This window comes from Nipponia nippon, unplaced genomic scaffold (assembly GCF_047370975.1).
Source record: "Nipponia nippon isolate SJK-2023a ecotype South Korea unplaced genomic scaffold, ASM4737097v1 scaffold_2, whole genome shotgun sequence".
NCBI classification, from domain to species: Eukaryota; Metazoa; Chordata; class Aves; order Pelecaniformes; family Threskiornithidae; genus Nipponia; species Nipponia nippon.
The window spans coordinates 23,487,178-23,514,377 of NW_028262336.1; the positions used below are offsets into that span (position 1 = coordinate 23,487,178).

Sequence of the window (27,200 nt, forward strand, 5' to 3'; positions counted from 1 at the left end):
CATGGCAACTGAAGGTTTCCAAGGCTTGAATTACTGTTGTTTGGGTTTTTTCCTCCTCAGATGATCAGATATGATCAAATCCTGTAATACTGAAGAACAGCAACGAGAAGCAGAAGCCTTAGAAAATGTTGATGAGCATGTAACAGAACGGGCAAGTTTTACTCCCTTACCATGACCACACTGATTTCCCAGGCTGGCATATAAGTGGAGTTTTGGAAGAGTGTTTTACAGTTGCCACTAGTTAAGAATAGAATCACTCAAGATGCAGAATAGTCTCAAATATTATTCTATACCCTTCAAATGGTATAGCACTAGCCACAGTATGCTGGAAGGAGAAGGTGCATGTGCATTATATATTATTTTTAACAGAAAGTGCCTAAAGCTGACAAAACAGATTGGTATTTTTTAATGAAAGTGAATACAGTTAATCTGTGTATACTTTAATTGACAAGGTTCTGCACTTAGGAGTACAGCACAGATGGTATAAGCAATGAATACTTATGTCTGACTGTAATTGATCCTATCAACAATGACATACCTTTAACTGGGTTGTATCACTTTACGTCACATATGGTTAATTAAGTAAGAAGGGCCCAAATACACTAAAGAGATTTTTATGTTTATAGTTAGGAAAACAGTCTAGACAGGTGTTAATGTAAATGAAGTTAGTACTTGTCAAAGGTGAAATTCTCCATATGTAGCCCTGCTTCAGTCTCCAAATAAATATAGTTTGGCTATGTCTACATTAGCAAGTAGTGAGGAGCAATAGGACCTGATCTGCAGAGTGAAACAGTTGGTGCTGAGGATCCCACTTCCCCACCATAGGGATCTGGGGGAGCAGGGTGGTTGCTTCAGACTCTCTCTGTTCTGGGTCCACTGACTGAGTGCCCAGAAGTGACTGGAGGGCACTACTAGGTACAGTCTTGGAGGGCATAATTTGGTTTAGATTCATTCCTTGTGTTTAATACCTTGCTGTGTATTTTGGAGAGCTACTGGTTTTTTATCCATAAAACAGCTTGCCCTTCATTTCCAACATCCTTCAACCTCAATTACAAGACATTTGCTTCCTTAGATAATCCCTTCTAGCATGCTTCCTGATAAGCCATCACAGTCATTAATTGTCTTTCACTATATGTAGATGTGTGCCCTGTGATCGTGTAGTAGAGAGTCACGTAGTAGTGTTTGTGTTAAATTATTTTTTTGCTTGTGCATGTATTTGGATTGGCCCTTAGCTGGGGAGTCTGTCTCTTGTAAAAATACTGTTGGAAAATTACATGTCCTAAATTCTTTCCTTTTATGGACTGTACTTTCCATCACGAAGCACACCTTCCCTTTGCTTTCTCCAATATGGAAGATGATATGAAAAAAACAGAACTTGATGTGGTTCCAATTTTGGTCCTGGAGGTCTCCATGGGTATGAATTCTTTATATCAGCTCTAATTTCAGTATTCTACCGTGCCTTTTGCTCTACTTTTGAGAATTCCTGCAATAGTTTTACCTTCAAGTCACTGAATGTGTAGTTCTACTTACACATCAGAACCCAGTGGCCACCAGTGGGTGTCCCAGAAGAAAATCTCAACCATTTTCTGAGATGCACCTGCAATAAATGCTCTTGGGGGTTAAATGACTGCTGAACTACGTATTCTTCTTGGCTGATGGCTCTTCCAAAACAAGTGTTCCTACAAGGATTCTTTTCTTTTTGAAAAAAGGAAAATTATTCAGGTCCTTTCAGACATCACATGTTACCGTTCTAGAAGGAAGAAAGTTTCATGCCATCCAGCCCTTCTCTTTAACAACAAGGTAGTTTTTTGGTTTCTTTCTTTTTTTTTTTTTTTTCCTCTGGTAGGTTCCCCCTGCTTTCAGAGCAAAATCTTGTTTCTGTCTCTCTTTATCCTTAGCCCAATTGTATGTTCTGAAGCAGATCTCAGTTTCACCTCATGTGATTTTTATCAGCTTCTCCCACTTGAAAACGTTGCAGCTGCTTGAAAGCTTTAATTTGTCACTGCTGAAACACATACATTGTTGGATGTCACACCTAAACTTTCCCATCCATCCCAGGTGACTGTGTAATTTCCACGTTTTGATTAGCATCAGCAGTTTTGGAAGCAGAAATGTTGATGTCATTCTTAAGTTAACATCATCTTAGTTGTGATAACCATTAGCCTGGTGCTGACATTTGACTAGTCCAATATTTCTTTGAACGTTATCAACTTTATAAATTGATATGAAAAAGGTGTGCTAAAATTTTTTTACTAATACCTTGAATTGAACAGTCTGCTTATTTATAAAGTGAAAACATACATAGTTGCTTGGTATGAAACTTGTTAGGATTGTGTTCAGTTTTAAATATATAATATCAAAAGCATTATAATTTAGGACACACAAGACTTGTGTAACATGGGATCTTGTGTGTACTAGACAGCATCAAACAGTAACTGAATAAAAAAACCAAACTCCTCCCACGCTTTAACAAACTAACATTAAGTTATTATGATAATTAGTCTGGTCATGGAAGGTTTTTTCCCCAAGATAATTTATTTTTTAAACTAATTTAATATGTTAAAAAATAGTTGGATGTGTACTTCTCTAACTTAAAGACTACTTTAAACATCACAGAACGTTGGCGCATAATTTAGAAATAAAAGTAAGCCAGACAAATGGAATAGGCACCTAAAGGCACATTTTGTCTCCCGCTTATTGTAGACTGCTTTAGATTTAACTCTTTTATTTCCATTTGTGTTTTTATGCTTAAAATTGATGGAAAAGTTATATTTTTCTGTTTCTCTGTAAAAATATCAGGTGTTTTGTAAAAGCTTCTTGTAATGTTGCTTATACATTGTAAAAGAATAGCAAATGTAGCAACTTAAAAAAAAAGGACTGAAGTAAATATAGGAACAGCATTCATTTCCAGCTTTAGTGGGATGTTTTAATATATTGTTCAGATATTTTTCAGATAGCTTCTAATCAATTCTTAATTGGACTACTCACATACTATAGAGTATGTACTAAAGTATCTTTCTAAATCAGAGTTTAAACTAAAAGGTTTGGGAAGCCTGTTAGTAAGTCCTGAGCTCTAAGTACTTCAAAACAACAACAAAAAAAGTCCTATATTCTAGAAAACACTTTGTTTATGTTATGTTACTGTAGGGCTGATCCTGCTATGCTTTGTTCCCATTGAAGAAGTAGTGTATCTCCACTGTATGTTTCCAGATAACTTAAGCAATGACATCAGCCATAACCCTCAGTATAGTATAACATTATTTCTGAAGGAAAGGTTTATATATACTCATAAGAGGCGGCGGCGGGGGAGAGTGGGGAAAAAAAAAAGAGAGAGAGAAAATTAATCTGGTATAATTTTTATTCCCTGGGAAGTACTTTCTTTTCCTCCTTAAACATGACTGCTTAATTCACAAGTTCTTGTGAGTTATGATCTTTGATACAAGAAATTATTTTGTAGATAGACTTAGAGCAATAAAGACACATGGGACAAGTTTCACATTTATATTAAAAGATCACTACTCTGTAAATATTTTGTTGTTCATGAGTAGCAAATTTACTCTCCGTGCACATTTTATCAGATAGCACAAAGAAACTAAGAGAATTTTTATCAAATTTGAAACCAAGCATCACTGATACCAACCATACTACAAGATTTTCTTCACCATGCTTACAAAGATACAAATGGTGAAATACACTGCAAAAGGATAGTCTGAAACAAGAGCAACAGTTCCAAGTGAAAATCTAAGTCTGGGGAGGTCATTAATGAGTAGAAGAAAAACAACAAGCATATTTGTCTATTAAGCATATATGATGATTTATTTGATGCAATTTGATACTTGTGTTACTTTGGCTCGAGTTAGAAAGAAGGGAAATCTGGGAATTACATCAATTTTTAAAAGAAAAAAAAAGTTGGATCAAGCAGTCTGACTAATCTTAAGTACTCTTCCATTTATCTCGTAAAGATGTAGTTGATCTGAAATTTACAAAATCATGAATTTTGCTTTTTCGTATTTTCTGGTTTTGCCCATTCTGTTCCAGTAAAGATAGAAATATTTTCACAGTATTGTATATATGTGTTAATAAGTAGATAACTGATAGCAAAATAGGGGAAGATTTTTATATATTCTCATGAAATTGCATGTGCAGCTTGCTTTTATATATTTTTGTATTAAAAATCTCCCACCTAATTATTAAGGGATTCACATTGATCAAAGCAAGAAGATTCTTTAAAGAACAGATAAACAAAAGAAACAAGTAAATAGAAACAACATTAAGAAGAAATATCTGAAGGACATCTAACATTAGTAGTTATTGCCCATCAATTCTGTCTAGAAAAGAGAGAAACTGATTGCATGTGAAAATCCAAACAATTTGGTTAAGTATGAAATATTAACTGCTTTATCAGGCCAAGAGAAGGGCAATATAAAGCTTCAAAGCTAAAATCACATTTGCAAGCATCTTATCCTTATTCCACCAACAAATATTTTTGAAGTCATTTTAATGTCAATTTAAATGAAAAAAAAAAAAAACAAAAAACAACAAACCAAAACCCCCAAATGCAAAAAACTGATTACCAGTAACCGGATAGGTTAAAATAAGATTTTCTCAGACCTTTAACATGAAATTTCATCATTTTTAGGAAAGGCGTTTTTGTAAAAATTGACACCTTAACTGTCAGGCTCCTCATTCATAAGCTTCTTCACCATTCCAGCATATCTTCACCTTGAGTCATTGTACCTTGCTTACATTTCCCACCTTATTGCTGCATATATCATGGCACCTGTTTTGTTCTGCCAGTGCATTCCTACTCACTGCATAACTCCCTTCCATTAACAAGAATGCTACTGCTGTGCAGCAAGAACCTGCAATCTCTTCTTTGAAATACATTTAAACTCACCTGTTGAGCAGCCCCCACCAAAATGCATAATCTCATTGCAAACATTGAACTGCAATGTTTGACAATTCTTTGAGCTATTAATTCTGAAGTGGTCAGTTTTATAGCTTTGTGATTTACTGGGAATAAAATTTAATTGCACAAGGAAACTGAAGAGCCAAACAAAACTTTTGTTTCTCAGTTTCACCACTAAAGTTTGAAATGACTTGGGTTTAGTGGTCTTGATTCTGTTTTGTGACCTAGTGATTATAATCAGCTATCGAGCCTACTTGACTATGGTCTACAGCGATGGTCCTCCAGGTTCTTCATTACTAGGCTTTCCAGGACAACTTCAGTGTGTCTGCCACCAAGCTGAAAGAGTACATCTGATGAATAATAACCTCTCAACCCCTGTTTATACGACTTAGTCGGGAACCCATCAATCCTGGTAATGCCACTTGTATATTTGCCAAACAGTGAACTAACGAAGTTTGGCCTATACCAATGAAAAAGGAGTTCTATAAAAATGAATACTGAGATAGATACTCCTTTAAAAAAAATAAGCAAACCCCTCCTCTGCAAGCTGCTTTCTAGTTTGAGAAGCAGTTTGAGAAGGAACTGTTTCATGGACTCTAGCAGAAAAAAAGTAGTACATAAATCATATACAGTTGACTAAATCACTAAGATTGCAGCCTAAGCACTTTTTCTTTTTGGTATGAAGAGAAGTAATTTCTGCTTTAATGCTGGTATTTCAGTCGTATGTGATTCTTATTCTTTACATTTACTTGAAATAACTTTTTTTCAGACTACCATAGTTTTCTGTCTTTTTTTTTTTTAAATATTAAAATGAAGACTAATATATTGCAGTACTCGGTACAGGGAAGAACACAGTAATGCTACATTTGGAAATTGAATCTACAGTTCTTTTTGTCCGGTTCTCTTCCACGCTGTTCACCCCCCAGTCCCAGTTATAGTAAACTGTTTATTATTAGGTAGAAAATAAAACAGTGTTTATGGCTTAAATATAAATTTGAGTGAGCTACAACATCCATAAAAGTTTAGAAATTCACACTTAAATACACCAGGCTTTACATAAAACATGAAAAATATTTTTTCAAGATACTGTTGGAAGAATGGTCCCAGAACTGTTTGGTATCTTTGTATTGTTGAATCCTGTTTGAAAAAAACATCAGAGAACTATTACTTTATTTTAAAATGTTGTTTCTTTTCATGCAGAGTGGTTTTGGTAGAAGAAGGGCAGGAAATACTTTTTTTTTTTTTTTTAGTTTTCTGGAAATTCCTAAGACATTTATCTAATTTTAAAACTCAAGTACAATTGAACCATTGAGACTGCTCCATAGGAATTTTGTGACTCACAAAAGTAATGAGAAATGTAACATTAGTTTTAGAACTAAAACATTGCTTCTGTTTGTGATTCTGCATTTATGATTTTCTGTTTCAGCTTCCATTATAAACCATATTTTTAGAGATTTAAGAATGTGACTGAAAAAAATTGCTTTGGGTGAAAAACTAACATTAAAGCTCTAGTGCTTGGAATGAAGTTGCCTTTTCTGCCCAAATTTTGAAAAAGAAAACTTTGTGGGCATTAATTCTGTATTAGCTCAGGATGTTATTTAGTGTTTCTATAAGTCAAAAAGATATTTGTGAGCATTGATTTTTTTGTTTGTTTTACCGCTTGAAGGTTTTCTTCCTGTTTCACTCAGTATGTTGAATAATCATTGGTGGCAATGGAAGATCCAGTCATAAATCAAGAGAATGACAGATTTTAGTCTTAAGGAGTTGCCTAGTTGTTAAAAGACTTGAATAACAGAGTTGTCTTTTCTTCACTAGATACATGTTTAGTACTGCAAACGAATGGTTTCTAGAGAATCAAGGGAAGAATATGGTCCTCACAGTGCTGTCTTTGCAGTTGCATTATTGCAATATGTTATTGACCACCGCTCTGTATATGCTGAGAAGTCATTGCATGTTGAGGCTGTTCTATTTTTCATACCAGTGTAAAAATGTCCGAAGTTGGGTTTGACCATATTTGGACACTTGGGAGGCAAAGGCAGATCCTAACTGGTTGTTCCCTTACAGCACAGGGATCCAGCCCTTTTCATTGTTCAGCTGAAACAGTTAGTCTGGATTTGCTCTCCAGGCTGACGTGCAAACAGATGCGTAAAGCAGGAGAGGAAGAGAAAGGCAACTTTTTAACTTGACCTGTATCCTTCCATGAACTACTTTCCCTCTTCTCTTAATTTTATTTGGCTGTGCTTGATCACCAAAGAATGTGGATCATCCTGCTGGCAGGAAATATAAACCACTCTCATAGGTACATGCTACAGAAATGACATTGTGCTGGTAACACTAGTGTCATATATTTTTATTAAATCAGTGCCCGTGAACTCTTTCTTAGAAATCCTTATGGAATACGTTTAGCTTGTTTCTTCCCAGAGAAATTAACCATGAGTTATCATTGGAGGGTTACGTGCTAGAATGAATATCAAATTCATAACAGATATTAAAAATGTTTCGTATATTGATTTTAAAGGAATAACCTTTATAGCAACATTTTTGAAGTTTAAAATTCATGATTGTTATGGGTTTACTTATTGATTTAGTTGCTGACCTTCAAAATATCATTAAAAAGAGTTCTGTTAGGAGGGTAATATTCTGCAGTAATCAAGGTGTCATTTGGGTTGGCTTTTTACTGTTATTGAGGTTTTTTTTTTAAAGTTTTAACTTCACAGTCTAATCTTTTCATACATGACGCTGCCATCAAGTGGCTATTGAGTAAAACCTCTGTGCTATCCATGTTTAATTTAAATGTTAGTCTTGTTTTTAATTAACAGCTTGGTTTAGAAGGAGGAAATATCCTATACTTGCTAACTGACAGAAACAAATTCAGTTTACTGCTCTCTGGACCAGATTTGTAGAGGTAGATGCTCAAAGATGCTTTGAAAGGTGCTTTAAAAGAATGGGATTTCAGTGACAACAAATTGCGTTGGCATTGATTTTTACATCAGCTTCAACAGGCATTAGGAACCTCCGTGGTCACCTTGTGAACTGTTCTGAGTGTGCACTTGCATTTTCAGGTACCTTCATATGCAGGTAAATCTTCCCTTTTAATGTCCCATTTTAACCCATTCTGCCAGAACTCCACAATACAGATGTAGACTATAGACTTGGGCAAGGATTTTAAGATGCTGAATCTAAGAGGCCACAATTAACATGGATCCTAAACTTCAAGAAATTTTCTCTCAAATAAGAAGCTGATGAATAAGTAAAACCATATCTTTATAACAGCCAAAGTAGACAAAACCTTGAGATTTTGGGGGAGGTAAAACCCACACCCCAGTGCCAAATGACCATTTGCAATTCCTCACAACCCAAATATGGGCATTCATCAACAATTCTCAGTTCACTTCCAGCAGTATGGGGCTGTTAACCAATTTTAGGCAAATAATGATAAACACCCCCATTCTCCTGAAGATCATTTGCCTTCTTTCACCCTCTAGAAATGATAACAGAAAATCATGTGCGCATTTGCATTTGTATTTACTGTGTTTGAATTAAAGCTGCAAACAGCTCTGATTCACTAATAACTGATGAAAGTGTCTCATTATTGAGCTACAAAACCTTCAACAAATTAATGGAAATTGCAAATCACCTTGAAAATTGCAGGCTCTTTAGTCCTATATTGAGTGCTGAGAAAACTGCATAAATAGCCTTCTTGCTTAACTCTTTTGAAAAAAAATGCTTTCTTATTACATTTTTTTAAAAGCATGGCTTACTAACTAAGGCATGGCTAAGCAATGTTTCAATTTTTTTTGCTGTGTTTTTTTTTCTGTACATGAACATTAAACAGTATGTTACTATTTTTGGTTCCTTCCCTTTTATATAATATTTAGAATCATAGACTCTCTGCCTCTGATGCTAAGCAAATATTTTGGGCACTTTTCTCTCATGGCCCAAATTATAGTACAAGGTTTAGCATGTGCTGGTTCTTTTCTGTAGTGAGATAATGAATTTTTAAATATATACACCCATGATGTTTTCCTCCAAAATTACAACTTAATTACAAGAAAATATTTCATGAAAAGGGAAAAAAAACCACCTCACTATGTAGTTGTTTGTTCACTATTTGTTTGATTTTTACTGTTTCTGCATAACTCTGAATCTAAAACTAGTGCATGTCGCTTGTCATAAAGAAAGATGTATGGGAGCTGATCTTGAGCTGACATAAAATTTCGTAGCCTCATTGTCATGGAAATCAACTCTAGCAGAGTATCAGATGCATTTCTCTAAAAAGTAGAGTGATTTCTACGAAGTGCCAAATTATCTTTTATCCCACAATTCCACATTACAGCTGCATCTGAGGTAAACTTGATTAATTTAAAGGAACATATTTCAGCTTAACATAGATTCAAAATAAAAATCAATGTTTTGTAATTTTGTCCACTTTTGCTAATGTTTGAGTCATCATTAAGCTTGTGATGAGTAATTTATTATAGTTTTCTGCATTCAATAGATTTTTTTTTTAAAAATTTATAAGCAGACAATCTTTTTACACGTAAAGATTCATATAGAATTTGTGCTAGTGGAGTGTAACTGTGGAGGAACAGAATTCGCACTCAAAGACATTTTTCTGCTATATTTGAAGTCACTTTGCTTATAGGAGTACCAAAAGCATTCGTGTGCTGACACACCCTCTAGGTATTATTACTAAGAGAAATTCCAAAATTGAACAAAATCTGTGAATCTCCAGTGATACAACTGCTGCTATTAGTTGGCAGGTGCCTTTTACTAGAAAACCTTTTCTATGATTTTCCAAATTAGTTTCTTTCTAGGGCTGAATAGCCTCTGAGAGGTCCATCATTAGTTCTGTCCAGCAATGGAACTTGAAGTAACGAAGAATCGAAGTTTCTATCTGTCCTGCCCCATGGTTACATGCTCGATGAGCGAGGGAAAAAAAAGTCCCTTTCATTTTCTCTTCCTCTTTTTATTCGTTCTAACCCACCACCTTCTGTTTTTCGTTTCATACTTTCTTGGTATTATTATTTATGTATCCACAATTCTTGTTTGTCATTTTCATTCCACTCCACCACCCCAATTTAGGTCACCTAAAAAGCTATGAAAATTCATATTCTTCTGTTTGAAGCACAGAAAACAGTTTTGTTTCCTTCTGTCGTGTCTCCTGACTGTGTTCTCCCTGCTACTCAGTCAGTTGAGCAGTGGATACTTAATGCTTTTAAAACAGCATTTAACTGAAGAAAATGAGTCAGCTTGCTATCCAGCTCTTTGCATGGACTTGTCACAGTTTTGAAGTAGTGCTTGTTAAATATACTAAGCGTATGTAAGAACCACATGCACCTGGAAGTACCATCATTTTCAGCATCAAGTTGAGTGCAGGTGAATTCAAACTGGTCGTAGTCTGCTGTCTATCTTCTCTTCTTACTCTGTTGTTTTAGATAACACAATGTTTGAGAAAGTTTTGGCATGCGCTGAAGTTTGTTGAACACATTCCTCAAATATTTGCTCCTTAAATATTGTGATGATGTAGGGATTATTACATGCCAAGATTCTACGTTAAAAATGTACACAGAGTAATAAACAAAAACTGCATGTTTGATTGCTCATGATACTTGATTACTCATGAGGCTAAGGTAATAAGCGTGTGTTCCCCATCAATACTTGCGTAGAGCTCTCTAATACTAGTGGAAACTATATGTATTAAGCAGATGTGACAGATCATACTCATGACTTGAAAAAGGTTTTTGCTTTGCAAGGCCTTCTCCGTAAGTGAATTCCAGTTTTCTGGGTTTCATGTTGGAATGGTCATTTAACTTCATACAGTGTAAATGTAAACCAACTTGCAATGATGTGACTAACTGAGAATTACTTTTCATAGCTGCTACTTTTTCAGTTGGGATGCAGAAGTTGCCTTAGATTAAACTTGAACCTTTTCCAGTGACAGTAAAGTGCTGTCTAAACTAAGTAATACAATGCAGCTGGGAGTGGAATAAAAAGCTGGTTTTAGACATAAGGAGGCATTTTATCAAAAAGGTAGTCTCTATGCAGAGGTTAACATTTGTATGAATAACTGACAGGTACTGAATAGGATCTACCTAATTTAATCTATACAAGACATCGTATTTCATGGAACTTTCACTTGACAGTTAGTGGCAGTCATGAAAGTTTAGAACATCAAAATAGTATGACAAAACTTACTAAGTACATTTTCTAATATAGTATTTTTTCTTGTTGTTTTGATGAAAAAAATGATCAAATATGTTGCTTTCCTTTACTTTGTGTTCTTGTAAGTTCTACTCTGCTATATCACAGACCCCTAATCAAAACCATGTAATGTTATGATTTTTTACCTAACATAGTCAAGAGGCTGTAGCTGATGGTGTTTTGGGCCTTCATAGATGTGCAATAATAGCAGATTATAACTAAGCTACATTATCTATTGTTTCTTTGTTTAGGTAGCTGTTTGATTGGCAAAGAATAAAGGATCCTAAAGATGTTCCTTTTGCGTCTTGTATTGGGTTTGAAAGGAGAAAACTCTAGACAGCCAGTTTTGCATGAAAAATACAATAGTATTGTATATGTTATTTCAGTTGCATGTTATGTTTTGTCTACAGGCAATTTACAGGTGAATTTATAATATACAAATAAAGGCTTTCATTTCCAAACCTTCTGGTGTAATAGTTTGGAAATCCGGCTATTTTGGTGTAGGATGCACAAAGGTCTGAAGAATTTCTCCCATACTGCCAGGTTTGGTTTAGGTTGTGTCTAAGTGCATAGCAATGGAAGTGGCTGCTGAGCAGGATTTTGAAATCATCAATGTATGCAAATCCCACCTGCCTCTTTTTTCCTCTCCAGAGCTTTGAACAGAACCCAAGGCACAGACTTTTAGTCTCTTGATATAGCTGGTAGGCTTTTCTGCTTCACATTAATATGCAATACCATCATGATTCCTAAATGAGGCAATTTCAACTGTAAGTCGTTAAAAGGTTGGTAAACAGGCTATCCCCCAGACAAGAGTAATGCATGCATCTGTGCTGTGTCAGCTGTACTTAAACAGGTGAGACTGAAAAAACAGAAAGTAGTAACTTCTCTCCATTTTGGTTGTGTAGGGTCCTTGTTCTCTAAGAGAGATTTTTGTCTGAAAAGTTTATATTAAAAAGTGAAAATATTTAAAGAGTCAACACAGCACTGACTTAAAGGCATATGCATTGGCAGAGTGATTGGTTATTTAAGCTTCGCAGTGAAGCAGGTAGTTTAAAACTCTAGACATTAGTGCTTAGGACTATCTTTGTGAAGCATGCAGTGAAAAACTGAATCTGATGCCCTGTCTCTCCAATTTACATAAAAACAGCACTTAAACCAACCACAAATTTATTCTGGATATTCAATAGAGACTTCTTTAATATTTATTTCTACTGTAGATGAACATTACAGGCAATCAGAAATTGTAGTTCAGTTTACATTAATTTATGATTAAATGCTTTGATTCTTCCACCATTGCTGCAAAGGTGGATCTCAAACCCTTTACCAAGAATTAATAATGTTCTTATTAATATGTTATTAATTACTTAAAATTTAATAGAAATATTATCTGCCTCACTTTTAGAGAAACTAGGATGTAGAGGACCGAAGGCTTGACTGTGCAGGTCCTTTCACATGCCTTTTGAGCCTTGTGAATTTATATCAGCTGGAATCTGGGACAGAGGAGGTTAAGTTATATACCCAAGGTAAGTCATGCTCCCAAACTAGGAGCAGGGTCAGAAATAAACACCAAGAATCCTGATTTCTAGTCACCTTGAACTGCTGTATCACATTCCTTCCTAGACTTGCTAGCATCTCTGTAGTATGTAATATCGTAAATAGAATTAGTTTGCTGTCCATCTCATTGTTATATTTAATGCTAAGTATGAAACAGTTGTCAATGCCTGCTTAATGTTTGGAGGGGTGCATTACCAACAATCTTCATTATTTTCTTTTTCTTGTTTTTTTCTTTCCTTGTCCTCTTTAACCTCTTGTTAAAAAAAAAGATAGAAAATAAATCCATAGAAGATATTTACCCACAGAGGAAAAACTGGAATATATCTCCTTTCAGTAGTCAGAACTACAAAAGAGATTATGGTGGTGGGAGAAGAGAGCTAGTCTTGTGTATGAGCTCAGGGAAGGGATCTTATGTACCAAAGCTGAATTTGACTGACAAAATAGTAGGATGATGTTTGAGGCAAGAACTGCCTTTTTGTTTGACAACACAATAGGATCCTCTTCCTTGATGGACTCTCAGCACTACTCAGTATAATAACATGATAATTGGTCCCAAAGATGGAATGAGTAAGATTGGGTGGTGGTCTTTGGGGGCCCAGTGGTGTTATATCTAATCTAATTATGTTTGATGCTGACTTTTTAATACATATGGTAGCTATTTCCTTGGCTTGGAAGTAAGGCGTATAGGCAAGCTTGATGTTTGCTTGGTCTCTGTTCTAAAAGCACACAAATTTATTCTTAGGAGAAACTCCAGCTATATCTGTCTCATGTCATGCCGTATTCTAATTCAAAACTAAAACTGATTTGTTCCAGAAGATGTCTTGAAGCATAAATATGTTGTGGCTTGTGGAAATGTGGGAGGTGTGATGGAAAGAGCAAATGTCTATAGACTGTACTTCAAAAAAACACTGCAACTTGCTACAGAAAAGACATAGTAAGTTATTGCTGCCTTGGAGCAACAATCCACAGCAGGCATTCACCCCTTTGCATGGGACAATATAAACATTTTAGTGGATTTATGAGTATAAAGGAGCATCTGGAGATGATGAGATTGTGTAAGACTAATTTTAGAGTCTGAATTAAACTAATTCCATAGCTGCAAAAGTCACTGCCATGTTCTATGCTCGTGTTTAAAAGATGTCTATAGACTATGGCAAGACCAGATTTTCCCAACCAAATGGAACAGAGAAGTCTAATGCACTACTGTTGGTAGTGGTGTGGTGGCACTGGCTTACTCAGAGGATTATGAAAATCCTTCATGAAAGATATTTATGCAATCAAGTTTCTGAGGCAAGTTTCTTCTCAGCTTTTAGCATCTGGGTTCCATTTCACCATGAATAGGTAACTGTCTCTTGAATTTATTTATGTTTCTCACTTTTTAATAAAAAGTATAGCATTATTCCTGGTTAGGGGGGGTGTGTGGGTGTGTGTGTTTGGTTTTTTCTTTTTCTTTTCTTTTCTTTTCTTTTCTTTTCTTTTCTTTTCTTTTCTTTTCTTTTCTTTTCTTTTCTTTTCTCTTCTCTTCTCTTCTCTTCTCTTCTCTTCTCTTCTCTTCTCTTCTCTTCTCTTCTCTTCTCTCTTTTTCTTTTTCTTTTCTTTTTCTTTTTCTTTTTCTTTTTCTTTTTCTTTTTCTTTTTCTTTTTCTTTTTCTTTTTCTTTTTCTTTTTCTTTTTCTTTTTCTTTTTCTTTTCTTTTTCTTTTTCTTTTTCTTTTTCTTTTTCTTTTCTTTTTCTTTTTCCCCTTGTGTTTCACCATTATCTTCCAGCTTAAAATAAGCATATTACAAATTAAACATATTAATGAAATTAGTGGTGTGTGATGTACTAATGGAGTACGTAGGGAAATAAAGTTGTTTGAAGTCAGTTTCGGTTTTGGAAATCTAACTTGCTCACCTGAAGTATCTGAAATACTGAAATGCAAGTTTTGCTCTATGTTTAACTTCTTTTCTTTCCTCTTTCTCCCAATGGTTCTTACTGGTGAAAAGCTTCCAGCCTAGCAGTGATAGTTACTGAAAGTTCAGATAGTAGAAGTCTCAGGAGGTGAACAAATGCACAGCATTGTAGGAGCTCAGGGTCTCCAATGCCAGAGTGGCATATGAGACTTGCAATGTTATTTCATAGTTTTGGCTATTGCCTCTTCCAGAAGTGGATAATGCACAAGCTGAAGCTGAATGTTATTAATCACCTCACACTGCTAGCTGCACAGTGCTCTACATGCATCATTTTCTGGGACCCTCTGACAATATGCTTCTGGCTTGGGGATGAAAAGGATAAAATCCTGATTCCTTTGAAATCAATTAGAGCTTTACAATTGACTTGAAGTGAGGAATCATTTGGTCATAAAGTAGTGGGCCAAAACATAGAAGAAATGAGGGTGAAAAGAAGTCACTCTAGTTGAATAGTTGAAACTAAAAAGCAAAACAAACAAAAAAAGCCTTTGGACTATACGTCCAATATGCTTTGTATGAGCTCCCCAGCAAAACAAAGGTAGTTCATGACCTGAGAAGCCTACTTTCCTATGGGTTCATTTCTTGAGGTTAACTGAACTTCGATGTTTAAAACAGTGTGTGGGTCTGATGGAAGTCTTTACTGTGAAGTAATGAAGCAGTTAGAAGATCTTTTTCTTCTACAGATTTTCCACATTTGCTTATGGGGATGCTGACAAAATTTCTCTCCTCTATTCATTTGACCTATATTTGATATGGGATGGAGATCTCAAAGCTACCGAGTTTCTCAAAAATACACCTGAAACCTCTGATCTTAAATTTGATCCATATTGGCCAATGGTTTGAAGAGATTTTAGATGGCATAGGTGCACACAGTATGATCACATACACACTCAGCCCCCTAACCTCAAAATCAAGGTAAAAAGAATGAATGTGTTACTTCTAACAGAGAACTCTTTTTTAGGAGCAACCAGAGATTTTCTACAACAGGAACTGCATATATGCTTGGCTGTACTAATGCTTCATTTATAAGATAATGAGAATTCTGAACAGTTTTCTAGAAGGAAAGAGATTTGTATTCGTCAGCAAAGCTCTACTAGTTACCGATTCCAGTGCTTCCCTATGTTTCTTCCTGCATTGCCCAAGGCTGACAAAAGTTTGTTTAAAAGCAAAAGAAATGCCAGATACCACCTCCCTCTCCCGCAGCCACCCTGGAGCAATTATGACTAGAGTATTTAACTTACAAATCAAAATGATGCTGAGGACCCACCTGCACAAACTGAAACAGGAATAAATTTTCAATTAGCTTTCCAAGAAGGAGAAGGTTGCATGAACTTTCTGCTAATTATACTGTATTTGAATGAAAAGCCTTTGTGTTCCACCTTTAAGTGTATAGTCTTGTCTTTTTTATGTCAGTATCTTAAGTGCCTGTTCACCATAGTTTATCCTCATCCTGATCTTGTCCTGTCTTGGATAAGTTCCTTGCTGGCTTCACTGAGACAGCATCCTTCCCTTCCTGTCATTCTCAAATTTTTTTACTAAATTCTTTGCCTGTTGATCTGGCCATATTACCTTCTTTTCTGCCTCAAGGAGCTGGCAAAGCTTCACTCCAGCCTATATTTTGTTTCTTATCTTGTACTTTTGTTCTTTTCCAGTCATGCTAAGTTCAGTGTTGTTAATGTCTTTCTAGACCTATCACTGCAGTATTGCCTTTCTTGTCTGGTGCAACACAGGGCACATGCTCTCCTCGCCGAGGAGCTGCATTTTCTTTAGGGGGCCTGCAAATTCATCTCATGGTAAATGCTTGCTGCGCTCCTTCGAGAGAAAAGAGAGGGACTGTAAAAACAGTTGGCTTTGTCTCACCTGTTTGCCATTTTAAGATTTCAGACTTCTCAGGTGTAGGTAACTTCCTCCTTAGTGTAAATGTAATTGCACGTTCCTTCTTGGCGTTTCAGACATAATGCAGGTCTTCTCTTCCATTTCAGTTCTTATGTTAGATAGGAACATTGGGCATTTGTTCTGCTAGCCGTTACTCATTTCATTTGTAATCCTTATTCATTTTATGGTGGATTATTTAAGACCTTTTCCAGGATCTTTTCTTAAATTATTAATATACTTGAGGACCAGTGAGAGGGGCAGGTCGTTAGTGAGATTTGGGGTTGTGCAATATCAATGACTTCCACTGGTTTCTGGTAGCAGGCTGTTGAACAGCTCATGGAAATCAGTCGGTGCACAACAGCCGGAGCAAGACGGAGCAACAGGCTCAGCTTTCATGGTTTAGATTTTTTTGTTTTGTTTTATTTTGTTTTCCATTTCTGTTTTGGGTTTTTTTCCCCATTATGTCTGTTGAGTATACATATTGAATTTGAGATACCCAGCAGTGCTTACGGAAGGCATTCAGATGTCAGGAGCCAAACTTTCGCCTTGTCCTTTACTCCATATCAAGATAAGTCACACACTTTTATATTAAATAAAAAGGCTTGGGTTTCCTCTCGATGCCTTTTGGTTTTAGGTGGAGGTATTCTTCTGATTTTTTTACTGAACAAGGAAATGTATCATGACACACAGTTTCTGAGAGCAGCCAGCAGCCGTCCATGGCGGGGTGAGAGGAAACAAAGTTTTGGCTTTTTAAGTCCTGTGGCGGAGTTTAGGTCCGAACGCTGCAAAACTGTAGGTGCTGTGTTGGACTGTGCTACACGCCCAGTACTTCAGAAGCTTCCATTGGATTTTAACATTGTTTCTGTTGCTGCAACTCTTTTTTGACTTTTTTTTGAATTAGAAAAGACACGCCAGCCTCCATGTCATATGCCTATTACTAATAATGCTTATGTATTTTTTCAGTCTCATATGCTTTCATATGTAAATTGACTATCGAATTCCACCCTCAGTTTTAACCTGTAATAACTTCATTGCTTACAGTGCAATTTGCACTGGTATAATTTAGATCAGAACCTGGATGCACATGTAAATGTGTGAATGTAGGCACACACGTAATGCCTTCTTTCTTACATATATATATATATATACACACTCACTTTCATTTTAAAGTTAAAAATGAGTGAGAGGGAGAATCTGTTGATTATTTTTATGCTGAACAATTTTAGAGCAACTAGCAAGAGGAAAATAAATAATTTCAAGTTGTAGATGGATTTTGGAGTCATGCGGGCACATGCACACCTTTACAATGTATTCTGGTTATTGTCAGTCCCAAGCAGTGACTTTCCTCATTTCACCTGACTCACAATGCTGAATTTTCTGTGAGCCTCAAAACTCATTTTTATTTCACTTCGGGGAAAATGGAGGCAGGGATGTTAAAAAAAAGAAAGGAAGAAAAAAAGGAAGAAAGAAACCCCCAAAACAGCAGCCCCCTCAGCCCCTGCTTCTATACCACTAGCCGAAACGTGGAACATATTTTAGCAGAAGTGCCCCAGCTCTATCATATGTGCTGTGCAGAGTCATCATGGCCATGGTGCATAGCTGAGAGCCGGAAAGCAAACAGCTGCTGTAGCCTGATTTGAGTTAAAATAGTGTCAGTGTTTAGTCTGGCGCAGTGCTTCAGGAGAGATTGGCAGCTGGGTCAAACAAAGTCATTCCATTGGCTCCCTTCCCAGTAAGCTTCTGCTAGTATTTAGGTACTAGTGCAGCCTAGGCCCCTTTTCTCAGGGATAGCCTAACATCTGACCGCACCCTCTTTGCTTTTTAAAAAATGCCTTTTCACTCTTTAAGATAAATCCACTATTATACAATCTGCCACTAATTGAGTAATAAGACTGTTTTTTCTCTTGAAAGCTGACGCATCCTGCTCTCAACGTGGTGTAGAAAGCAGGCTGTTACAGTGCTGGATTAATAAAAGGGGCCTTTATGGTTTGTGAAAGAATATCTCTGTGCTTAGGCAGGAAACTTTTTGATCCACAGAAAAGCCAGACGACATCTAGGTAAGGCCGTGTATCAAATCTGCTTTTATGGGATAGTGGTGCAGCGAGCGCTGTTAATTGCGATTGCTTAATGTTTGCATGCCCGTTTTGATAAGCTTTTTACAAAGTTTAGGAAATAGCTGCTCCCGCGTATCGCGCTCTTTCTCTCCTCCCCCCTCCTCACTCCTCCTATGCCTTTAACGCTTGCAAAATCTTGTAATGATCTGCTTGGTTTTCGCTGAAATACGCGCGGGCGCCTCGCTTCTTTTTGGAGAGGGGTTTCTTGCAGAGGCACACAGCAGAAAGTTCTGCTGTCAGACCCAAACGCTGTTAAAAGTGGAGTGGCTGGAGAGAATTTACAGGGAAAGCTTTCAACTGTTACTGACTGCCTGTGCAATCATTTAAAAGTAGTTGAAAACTGCTTTGAACTAACAAGGGTTTAATTACGGAAAAGTTTAATGTGGCGATGGAAGGAATATTAAGTAAGTTGTCTTTGTCTCATACTTTTTAATTTTAGTTGTTGCTTTAGCCTGTTGGGTCACATTTTTTGTCAGCGCTGAAGGCTGCCATGAATTGGTAATGAGGGCCCCTTTTGCACATGATTTTGGCACTTGGCCAAAATCAACTTCCCAACGGCAAGCTTTCTCTAAAAGAACCTGAAGCATTTTTTTTGTGATTAGGAATCATGTCTGAAAGCTGCCACAACCAGTTGTGTAGGCATGTCAAAATGACTTTATACAGTATATCTGAAGCATTCGGGGTGGTGGTGGTGTCTGTTTTTTTCCTTGTGTACCAAATTGTTGCTATTATCATTCTAAATTTCCGCAGCTTACGCACCTCTAAAAACCAGGCTACAGGGAGCTGAGGCATAATGAGGATCGTTGGTACCTTTATATTTTTCAACATGCCAAAGCAGCCCTAATTTTCACATTTAAGCAGGATACAGTATTAGGGGTTGCTTAAAACACTTGCGGACGTAAAGCAGATGAATCTTTAAACTTTTAATCTCAGTAAATTATGCTCAGTGAACAGTAAGTAATAACATTTTCAAGAAGTTTCTTTGTTTGAATTGTACGAGTGAAGCTTTTTGATATAACTATTGAAAAAATACATGCCTAGATCCATTGGGGGGAAATGTGCAAGGAAAATCTCAGATGCGGCTGTGGATTTATCCTGATTCCTTGAAATCTGGGTATGGTCTGATCTGTGAGACAGGGAGCAGGAGCTGGGTTGTCCTTTGTTGTTAAAAAGGGGGAAAGGGAGTTAGTCTAAACATTAATAAGGAGCTGTGAAAGTTCACATTTCAAGTGTGCTCGGAGTTTCAAAACTTGTGGAGATCATCAGTGCAATAAATGGGTGATTATTCCTTGCTGATATTATATAAACAAGTCTGGCACTGTAAGTGAATACATTATTATTGTACACTTGAACGTTTTGTGAATTTAATCTGTATTTAACAAAGCAACCCAGCACTTGGAAATGAAGGCCCTCCTATTACATGCTGCGTATACTGTACCCCAGTGTCTTTTCCATGTGCGTTCTATGCAAAGACAAAATGCGTTAGGCAGCATTTTGTTAGGTATTTTTATTTTACATAACAGCACTTGTGGCTACAGCCGAGGAGTTACTCATTTCTTCCTGTATGTGTTGTTTACTTATAAACTATACCATATTTCAGCAGCAATATCGGTGTGGAACAGCCTTTTTGCACCTTCCCCTGCCCCCTGCCCCCCCAGCCCTGATCCCTTTTGCAGTAGTTCCTGCTGTTAAAATGGGCTTTACAGGTATTGTCTTTCTTCTGTTAAACCGTACGTTTTCTGTAAGGGGGGTGTGTGTGTGTGTGTGTTGCCTTTATTACATAATGCAAGACATAGCTAGTTTGGGAAAAAACTCAAGCTTTATAGACTCTTCAGTATCTGTACTTTCATATAACTTGCCTGGGAGAGTTTGTTCCTTGTTACATTGCAGGAGACTGAGTTACAATACTCGAAAGCCTCCTACGAGTTTAACTATAACACGTATTTACAATGAAAGAAATCAGACAAGATTAACATATTGAAAAAAATAGGTGGAGAACATTAGTAAAATAAAACAGATAGGACTTAATTGCATTTTTCTGGCATTTTAAAAAAGTTTTACAACAGGGAAAAATACATCACAGTTGAATCCGATTTTAATGTAAAGCATTGCCAGAAAATGACCATACTGGGTGCAAACGTAAATGTAATAGTAGAATTTTCACAAATCGTTATGGAATTTATTTGCTGGTCCGTGGAAGTAATTTCTCTTGAGTTACTAAATTAGGTAGAGTTAGTATAAAATATGCATAGACACATCTAGTTACTGCAAAACTAGCTTTAGAATGTTTTACTGTGATATTCCTAGTTTTACCTAGAAGATTTTGCTGTGAAATAATGAACACATGCTAGTGCACTACTTCTAGAGGTTTTCATTTCTGTTTTGGTTGGTGAAGGGTTGTGTTATAAATCACAGCAAGTTATGCTCCAAAAACTTTGTGAGCAGTTTCTAAATCCAGAGTCAAATTTTGTCTGATAGCATGCCTGAAGTGTAAAATCTAATATATGAAGTAACAGAGTTTTACTTAAAAATTTAAAACATTATAAATTTGGCTTTTGATTGCAGACACTAAATTAATGTTTTCCTTCATCAAGAAATGCATTGTCTGCATGAACATAAAAAGAAGGCGTGTTTCCATCAGATAAATCGGCATTCTGTATTCATCAGTATTAAGTTTAAAATGTGTAGATACTGTATTCTGGTTTTAAATTCCAAACCAGTAGATTAATGTTTATTCTTTATAGTTAGGTCGATAAATAACTGGTTAGTTACTTTTCCTGAGACTACAAAAGGTGAAGGATATTATGTATTCTCTATTATTTTAACAGCCCTCAGGAATAACATGTCTCTAATCTTCCTACTTGGAGGGCTTTATGTTTTCTATTTGTTTGCAAACATATCATGAAAGAGTGCAATTATAAAGCTTAACTTTGTTGTAATTTTGTATCTTGGATTTTACTCCATAGAACTGTTGAACTCCCAGTTACCCATTTCAGTGCAATAAACCAATTTATTCTCCATTCAAAATACGAATTCTTGCTTTGTAGTTGGCATTTTTAATGACTGTTAGACATTAATATTTCATGTTTTAGTAGTGCAGTGTAAGCGGTACATATTTTTATGCATTTGAATAAAAGTTACAAACGTATTTATAAATACTTTCACTTATATGAAAAAAAAACCCTAAACATATTGTAGAACACTTTCAGTTTATCAAGAAAACATGAGGTCTTGTAAAAATAGCTTTATTCCACAATAGATTCTACTGCATGTTTTAAAACTTTAGAAATGAAACAAGGCTGTTTTGTTTTGTCTTGTGGGGGGGGGGGTTTAGCAAGCATTTCATTCATATAAACTAAGCACTTTGTTTTATATGTTCTAAATTCCAGCAATGAGATTAATAAATTGCTGCATTGGCTGGAACATAATTATTGAATTTTGGCAGAACTTCAGTGAACTCTGCCATGAAAGATTAATGTGCACTGTGCGCTCTTAGATTCTAAAGTAACAGAGTAAGATAAGGGGAGTGCATAACAGGCTCCAACCTTTGTGGTTTAGAGAAAATAGAAAACGATGGGCAAATGTTAACTTTTGGTATAAACTGCTAATGATACTGTTTTGTCATCTGGGTGATAAAAGTTACAGGACGAGACAAGAAAATCCAATTTAACACAAATTCTCTCCATTTCTTTCTTGTTCTGCTTCCCATTTTTCTGTGTTAGAATAGCCACGATTGCTCTGTATTCTTACAAAAAGGAGAATGTAGCAGGCAGACTACTTGCAGTATCCAGTAATGTAACGTGCTAATGAAATCCCTCCATATCAGCATGTCCTATGTGGTTTTTCAGTACAGTTATGATTTTGGTTTGTGATCATGCTGCAGTGATTTCAGAATACAAGTAAAATTGCACTGGCTGGATGAGGGCTACATGTAGTCATAGTAGTGTTTGTTATTACTCCCTCTCTCTTCTTTCTCCACCAAACCTTGATAATTTAAAACATTTGCTTCAATTGACAAATTGTGGTTATAATCACAAAATCATATTCCTCTTGGCTTTTAAATAATTACTGCGCCCAAATAACGTTTTTAATTGAGAACAAAGATGCATTGTCCTGCCAGTCAAGCTCCCTTGGCAGGACCAATATGATTGCAAAGACTTTTTAGTACTTTCAGTCAGTTTGCTATAGGAGAGAACGGGCACGACATCAACCCTGCTCTGGGGAAAAGGGCTGTGGCTTTGTCGGCGGTAACCTGCTCCTGGGAGTAATCCCTCTGCCTGCTCGGCCTCCCTGACACCCTGTACCTAAGCCCAGGTGTTTTCCCTTTCGCAGATGTGCGCAGCCCCGAGCACCAGCCCCTTGCCCCCGAGCTGGTTTCCAGAGGGTCTCAGAGATGGCGGCACGATGGGCAGGCTCTGGCGTGGCTGCAGGCGGGAGGTCTGCCAGACTGGCTAGTTATGGCGGTACAGCTCCAGTTCACCCAAAATGCCTGGAATCAGAGGGAGCTGGGCAGGGAGGATGCATCCATGGTGTTTTTTTTTCCTCTGTTTGCTCCTTGCTTCCAGACCATTGCTGCTAAGGCCGAGTGCGTTCAGCTCAGCATTTTAAAATGGCAGGTATCCAGGATCTTGGATATATTTCATGACTTCAAAGACATTTCTGCTCTCCTTCCCAGTCACATCCTTAAGCTCATGATGACAGCGTTACGAGTGGGATAGTTAAAGATGTATAAAGGCAGGAAGCTGATTAGGGCCTGTTGCAGTAAGCAGGGAGAATCCCCCTGGCGTCGCGGCTCTTTGGATCCAGCACCCTGTGACCTGGTTGCTCCGGGATGCCAAAAGCTGCCTCTTCCCCCTTAGTTCCTGATGGCACTAGTGTGACTGGCATTGCCATCTTCCTCAAGCAGCTTTGTTGTCTTCACTGGCACTCCTCGAAGAGGAAGGTTTACTGAGTAAAAGGCTGGAACATGCCTTCCTTGTGTTGTAAAGAAGCAGACGTCCAAGTGCTTATTTTGCCTATTTGAAGTCTTTTCCCTCATCCTTCTCCCCTTTTAAAAATGGCTCTTGTGGCTGACCTTTATTACATCCATTCGTATCACCATTTCAAGTAGAGTTCAGGAAATGCAGCTACCTGTCTTCTAGTGCATCCCTATTTAAATGCTGCATTAGATAGTGTATGTCTAGGATGAAATGAATTTACATTCTAGGTCTATTATTTTGATAGTTACACATAACTTTGTTTCAGTAAGGTCAATTTCAGGATACCTTTATCTTCAAACAAAAAAAGCATATTTTTATTTTTTATAGCGTACTGTAGAGTGCTTCCATCTTTGCCCTGTAAGTGTATTTAGTTGGAAAACCTTTAACAAGTTATATTCAGAGTGCGCCTGTATTTTGAAGTAGGCCATGATCCTTTTTTCTTTTAGGTTTAAGCAATTCACAGAAATGAACATTTTTTTTAGCAATCTAAAATTGTTACCACAGATTATAGAATAGGAGGAGGAATATTATGCCTTCTTTGCACGGATAATAAGTGTATTTGCAATGTGAAATCAGGTTATGCTTTTACAGCAGCAGGGTTATAGACTGTTAACATATTCAATCTCTTAAAATATTACGAGCATTTTTGCAAAAGTTATATATACGACTCAGTGAAGCCCCCCTACATTATTTTAATGCATAATAGTTGGGTGAATGATTAAATGCCTACCAGGTGTCACATGGGAGGCTCTGAGATGACAAAAAAAGGCACATTAAAGCCAATCTTCTTGTTCTCTCCCTGCTGACCCGGAGAGTCCTGCCTGCCACAGAAGCAGCAGCAATCCTGGGTGGTGTGAGACAGCGGCACTGGGACACTCCTGCTTCGCGGCGGGGCTGTGCGGAGCGGCGGGGGGAGAATGGTGGGAGGGCAGGAGTGAAGCCAAAGTACTTGCGACTGTACAGATCGGTTGTTGTTCTGCCTGCTGGAGAGGGAGTGTAGCGGCTGTCTCGGGATCCCGGGCTGAGGTCTGCTTTGAGTCTTTCTCAAAGAGGGACGAGTTTCTTTCAGCTGCAATCCCAGCGCCCTTGGCAGCATGCAGTGAAGTTACGTGGGCAACGCACTGGGAGAGGGCTTAGTCCCGTGAGGGATCCTCTGTGGCTTCATGAGTTACCGCAAAACTTAAGTCCTGAATTAAAGGCAGAAAATACTAGACAGGTGAATGTGGTTTTTTAGATGTATAGCAGTGTGGAAGCTTTTCTTTCAAGCATAGTAACTGATAAGCAGATTGAATTATGCTAAAGTGATGTTTGGGGTGTTTTTTAATTACCTGCACATTGTGCAGTTCAGCATAGCAGATTATCCTAAAATATTGTCTGTATAATTGTGTACTTTGCATTTTGCGAAGTTACACATACTGGTGTCCATTTCTGATGGGTCTGTCCCTGGGCACGCCAGGTCTCCCAAGGGCTGAGCATTACAAATGCTCAACCTTTCCCTTCTACTATGATATACAAAATTTTGCATGTCAATATTACACCATTCCAAAATATTGAGAGTGTTGCAAAGAAGAAAAGGATTCCACAGACGTCTGAAACACCATTTTTTTTGTCAGAAATGAGGAGCAGTGATGTAAAAAAGCTGTTACATTTGGGTGGGGCAGGGGGGAGTAGAGGAGGAAGGTTAAGTTTAGAAAACCCAACCTAGTCATGTAACTCACAATGTTTGCAACCTATGAAAATATTTATGACAGAATTGAAATACCATTAGGCTGACAGATCACAGTTGAAATTGCTTTTTATAATCTCAGAGCACAGCTGAAGAACCAGAGTATTTGACTATAATACTCCTGTATTAATAGTAGGAAAGAAACAAATATTGGAAAGGAATTCCAAATGCTTACAAGGTATCTCATTTGGGGGCATACATTAGTTTGCTATATTCCAATTCCCAGACTGGTAGTCATGATTGTTAATGTATATCTTTTATGACTTTCAGAGCAAGAGAAGCCAACTTTAGGAGCATGCATATTGTGATATCCTCAGCGGTAAGTACCCTAAATGCAACCAAGTTTATTACATTTTTGTAGAGTAGAGGCCTTTTCAAGACCACACTTGCTGCAGCTTAGTCACACAACAGCTTCAAATGTCGTTCTGGAATAATAGGGTAGTAATGTGATATACTCTATAATGAAAATCAGTGTAAAGCACAGGTGGTTGCTAGCATTTGTGTGGTCAGATATAAAAGCTTCACTATGGGTACAAGCTACTGCTTTCCCACTTGAGGAAAGTATAATTAAAAGTGGTTTCCAGATGTGCTGGCACACATCTGCCGTTTTTAAAAGTGAATTTTGCAAATACAAATTGAACGGTGTTGCATTCATCAGTATGAAGCTGTTGATGGGTTTTCAGGTAATAAAAAGTTTGGAAGCATCAACACCCCCGCTGTAAAACTGAGGTGTCTTTAGACAACAGACAGTAGCATTTTATGTTCACATTGTGTTCTTAGGATTTTCTGTGTGTAGTTCATAGCTGAGCTGTGGCAAATATGCAAAATCTATCTGGACAAAAATTAACATTTATTTCATGAAAACATGAGAGGTGATTCCTTGCTAGCGATTTTGTTTGCTATCAGATGCAGCAAGTTTGGGCTTTTTTGTTTGTTTGTTTTCAGTGCAGTGAAGGAAATGCTACCCTAAAACATTAGATTTCAGTTCCTTTAGCCTAATTATCAAGATGTGTAAATATTCAGAAAACAAGAAAAATATAATGTGCTGAAAATTGACCTTTAATTTGTCTCAGAACAGAAAGCAGAAGAAACTCTGTACTTGCAGGCTTATATAATACATCCTTAGTTGAACTATCTGGAAAAAAAAAAACATTAGAACAAAATTCAGAAAAGGTGCTAGGCTTTAAAAAATTGTTGAGAGGAGATTACAGAACTTTTGATTTAGCTAAATATAGATTTTTAGGCCAAACTGTTTGTCCTAATACCCACTTGATTTTGTTAGAAGTAGTATTTCCCCTGGAAATGTTTTTATTAAAATAAAATCCCTGTTTCAGAAGAAAGTTTTTGCAACTCCAGAAGTTTTAGTTACTGATGCTGCTTGGAACAAGCACAAGGGAAGAATGCTGTGCCTGCCATCTTCTTAACGACGCTTCTTCTAGCACTGCACCGATTACTGATACCTATGTCTTCCAGTTAATTTTGAACAAAATGAAGGCTGGGACCTACTAGCCTGAGGGTCTTGGACTATTGACCAGGCTGCTAAATAATAAGAGAAGATTTTTTAAGATACTATATGTAATATTGCCTGACCTTTGCATTTATTTCCTTTACTTACCTCCGCAGATGTGACTCGTAGCATTCCTTGTCAAGTGAGAGTCTAATCCTTAATATTTTATTTTAGGGAATTACTGACACTGAGTAAATTAAATGTTTTCTGGATGTTTCCCATTAGTTGGACTTTTCCGCATTGAAGTTGCTTTTTCCATTTAAATCTCTCTTTCTTGACTAAGTAGAATTGAAACTCTCTTTTGAAGTGTGTAAATATTGGAATACTTTGCAGGAGATTGATTTAGAAAACCAGCTGCTCAGATCAAATAATTTTTAGTATAAA

General features: G+C 36.9%; 1 long non-coding RNA gene across 1 annotated transcript in view; it reads left to right on the top strand.

The window, feature by feature from the left end:
• Window positions 1-27,200, top strand: part of LOC148055692 (uncharacterized) — a 175,342-nt gene that overhangs the window by 54,443 nt on the left and 93,699 nt on the right. The window contains exon 3 of the long non-coding RNA XR_015704633.1: window positions 25,580-25,628. This is a non-coding gene — a long non-coding RNA (uncharacterized LOC148055692). The remainder of the gene's footprint in view (window positions 1-25,579; window positions 25,629-27,200) is intronic.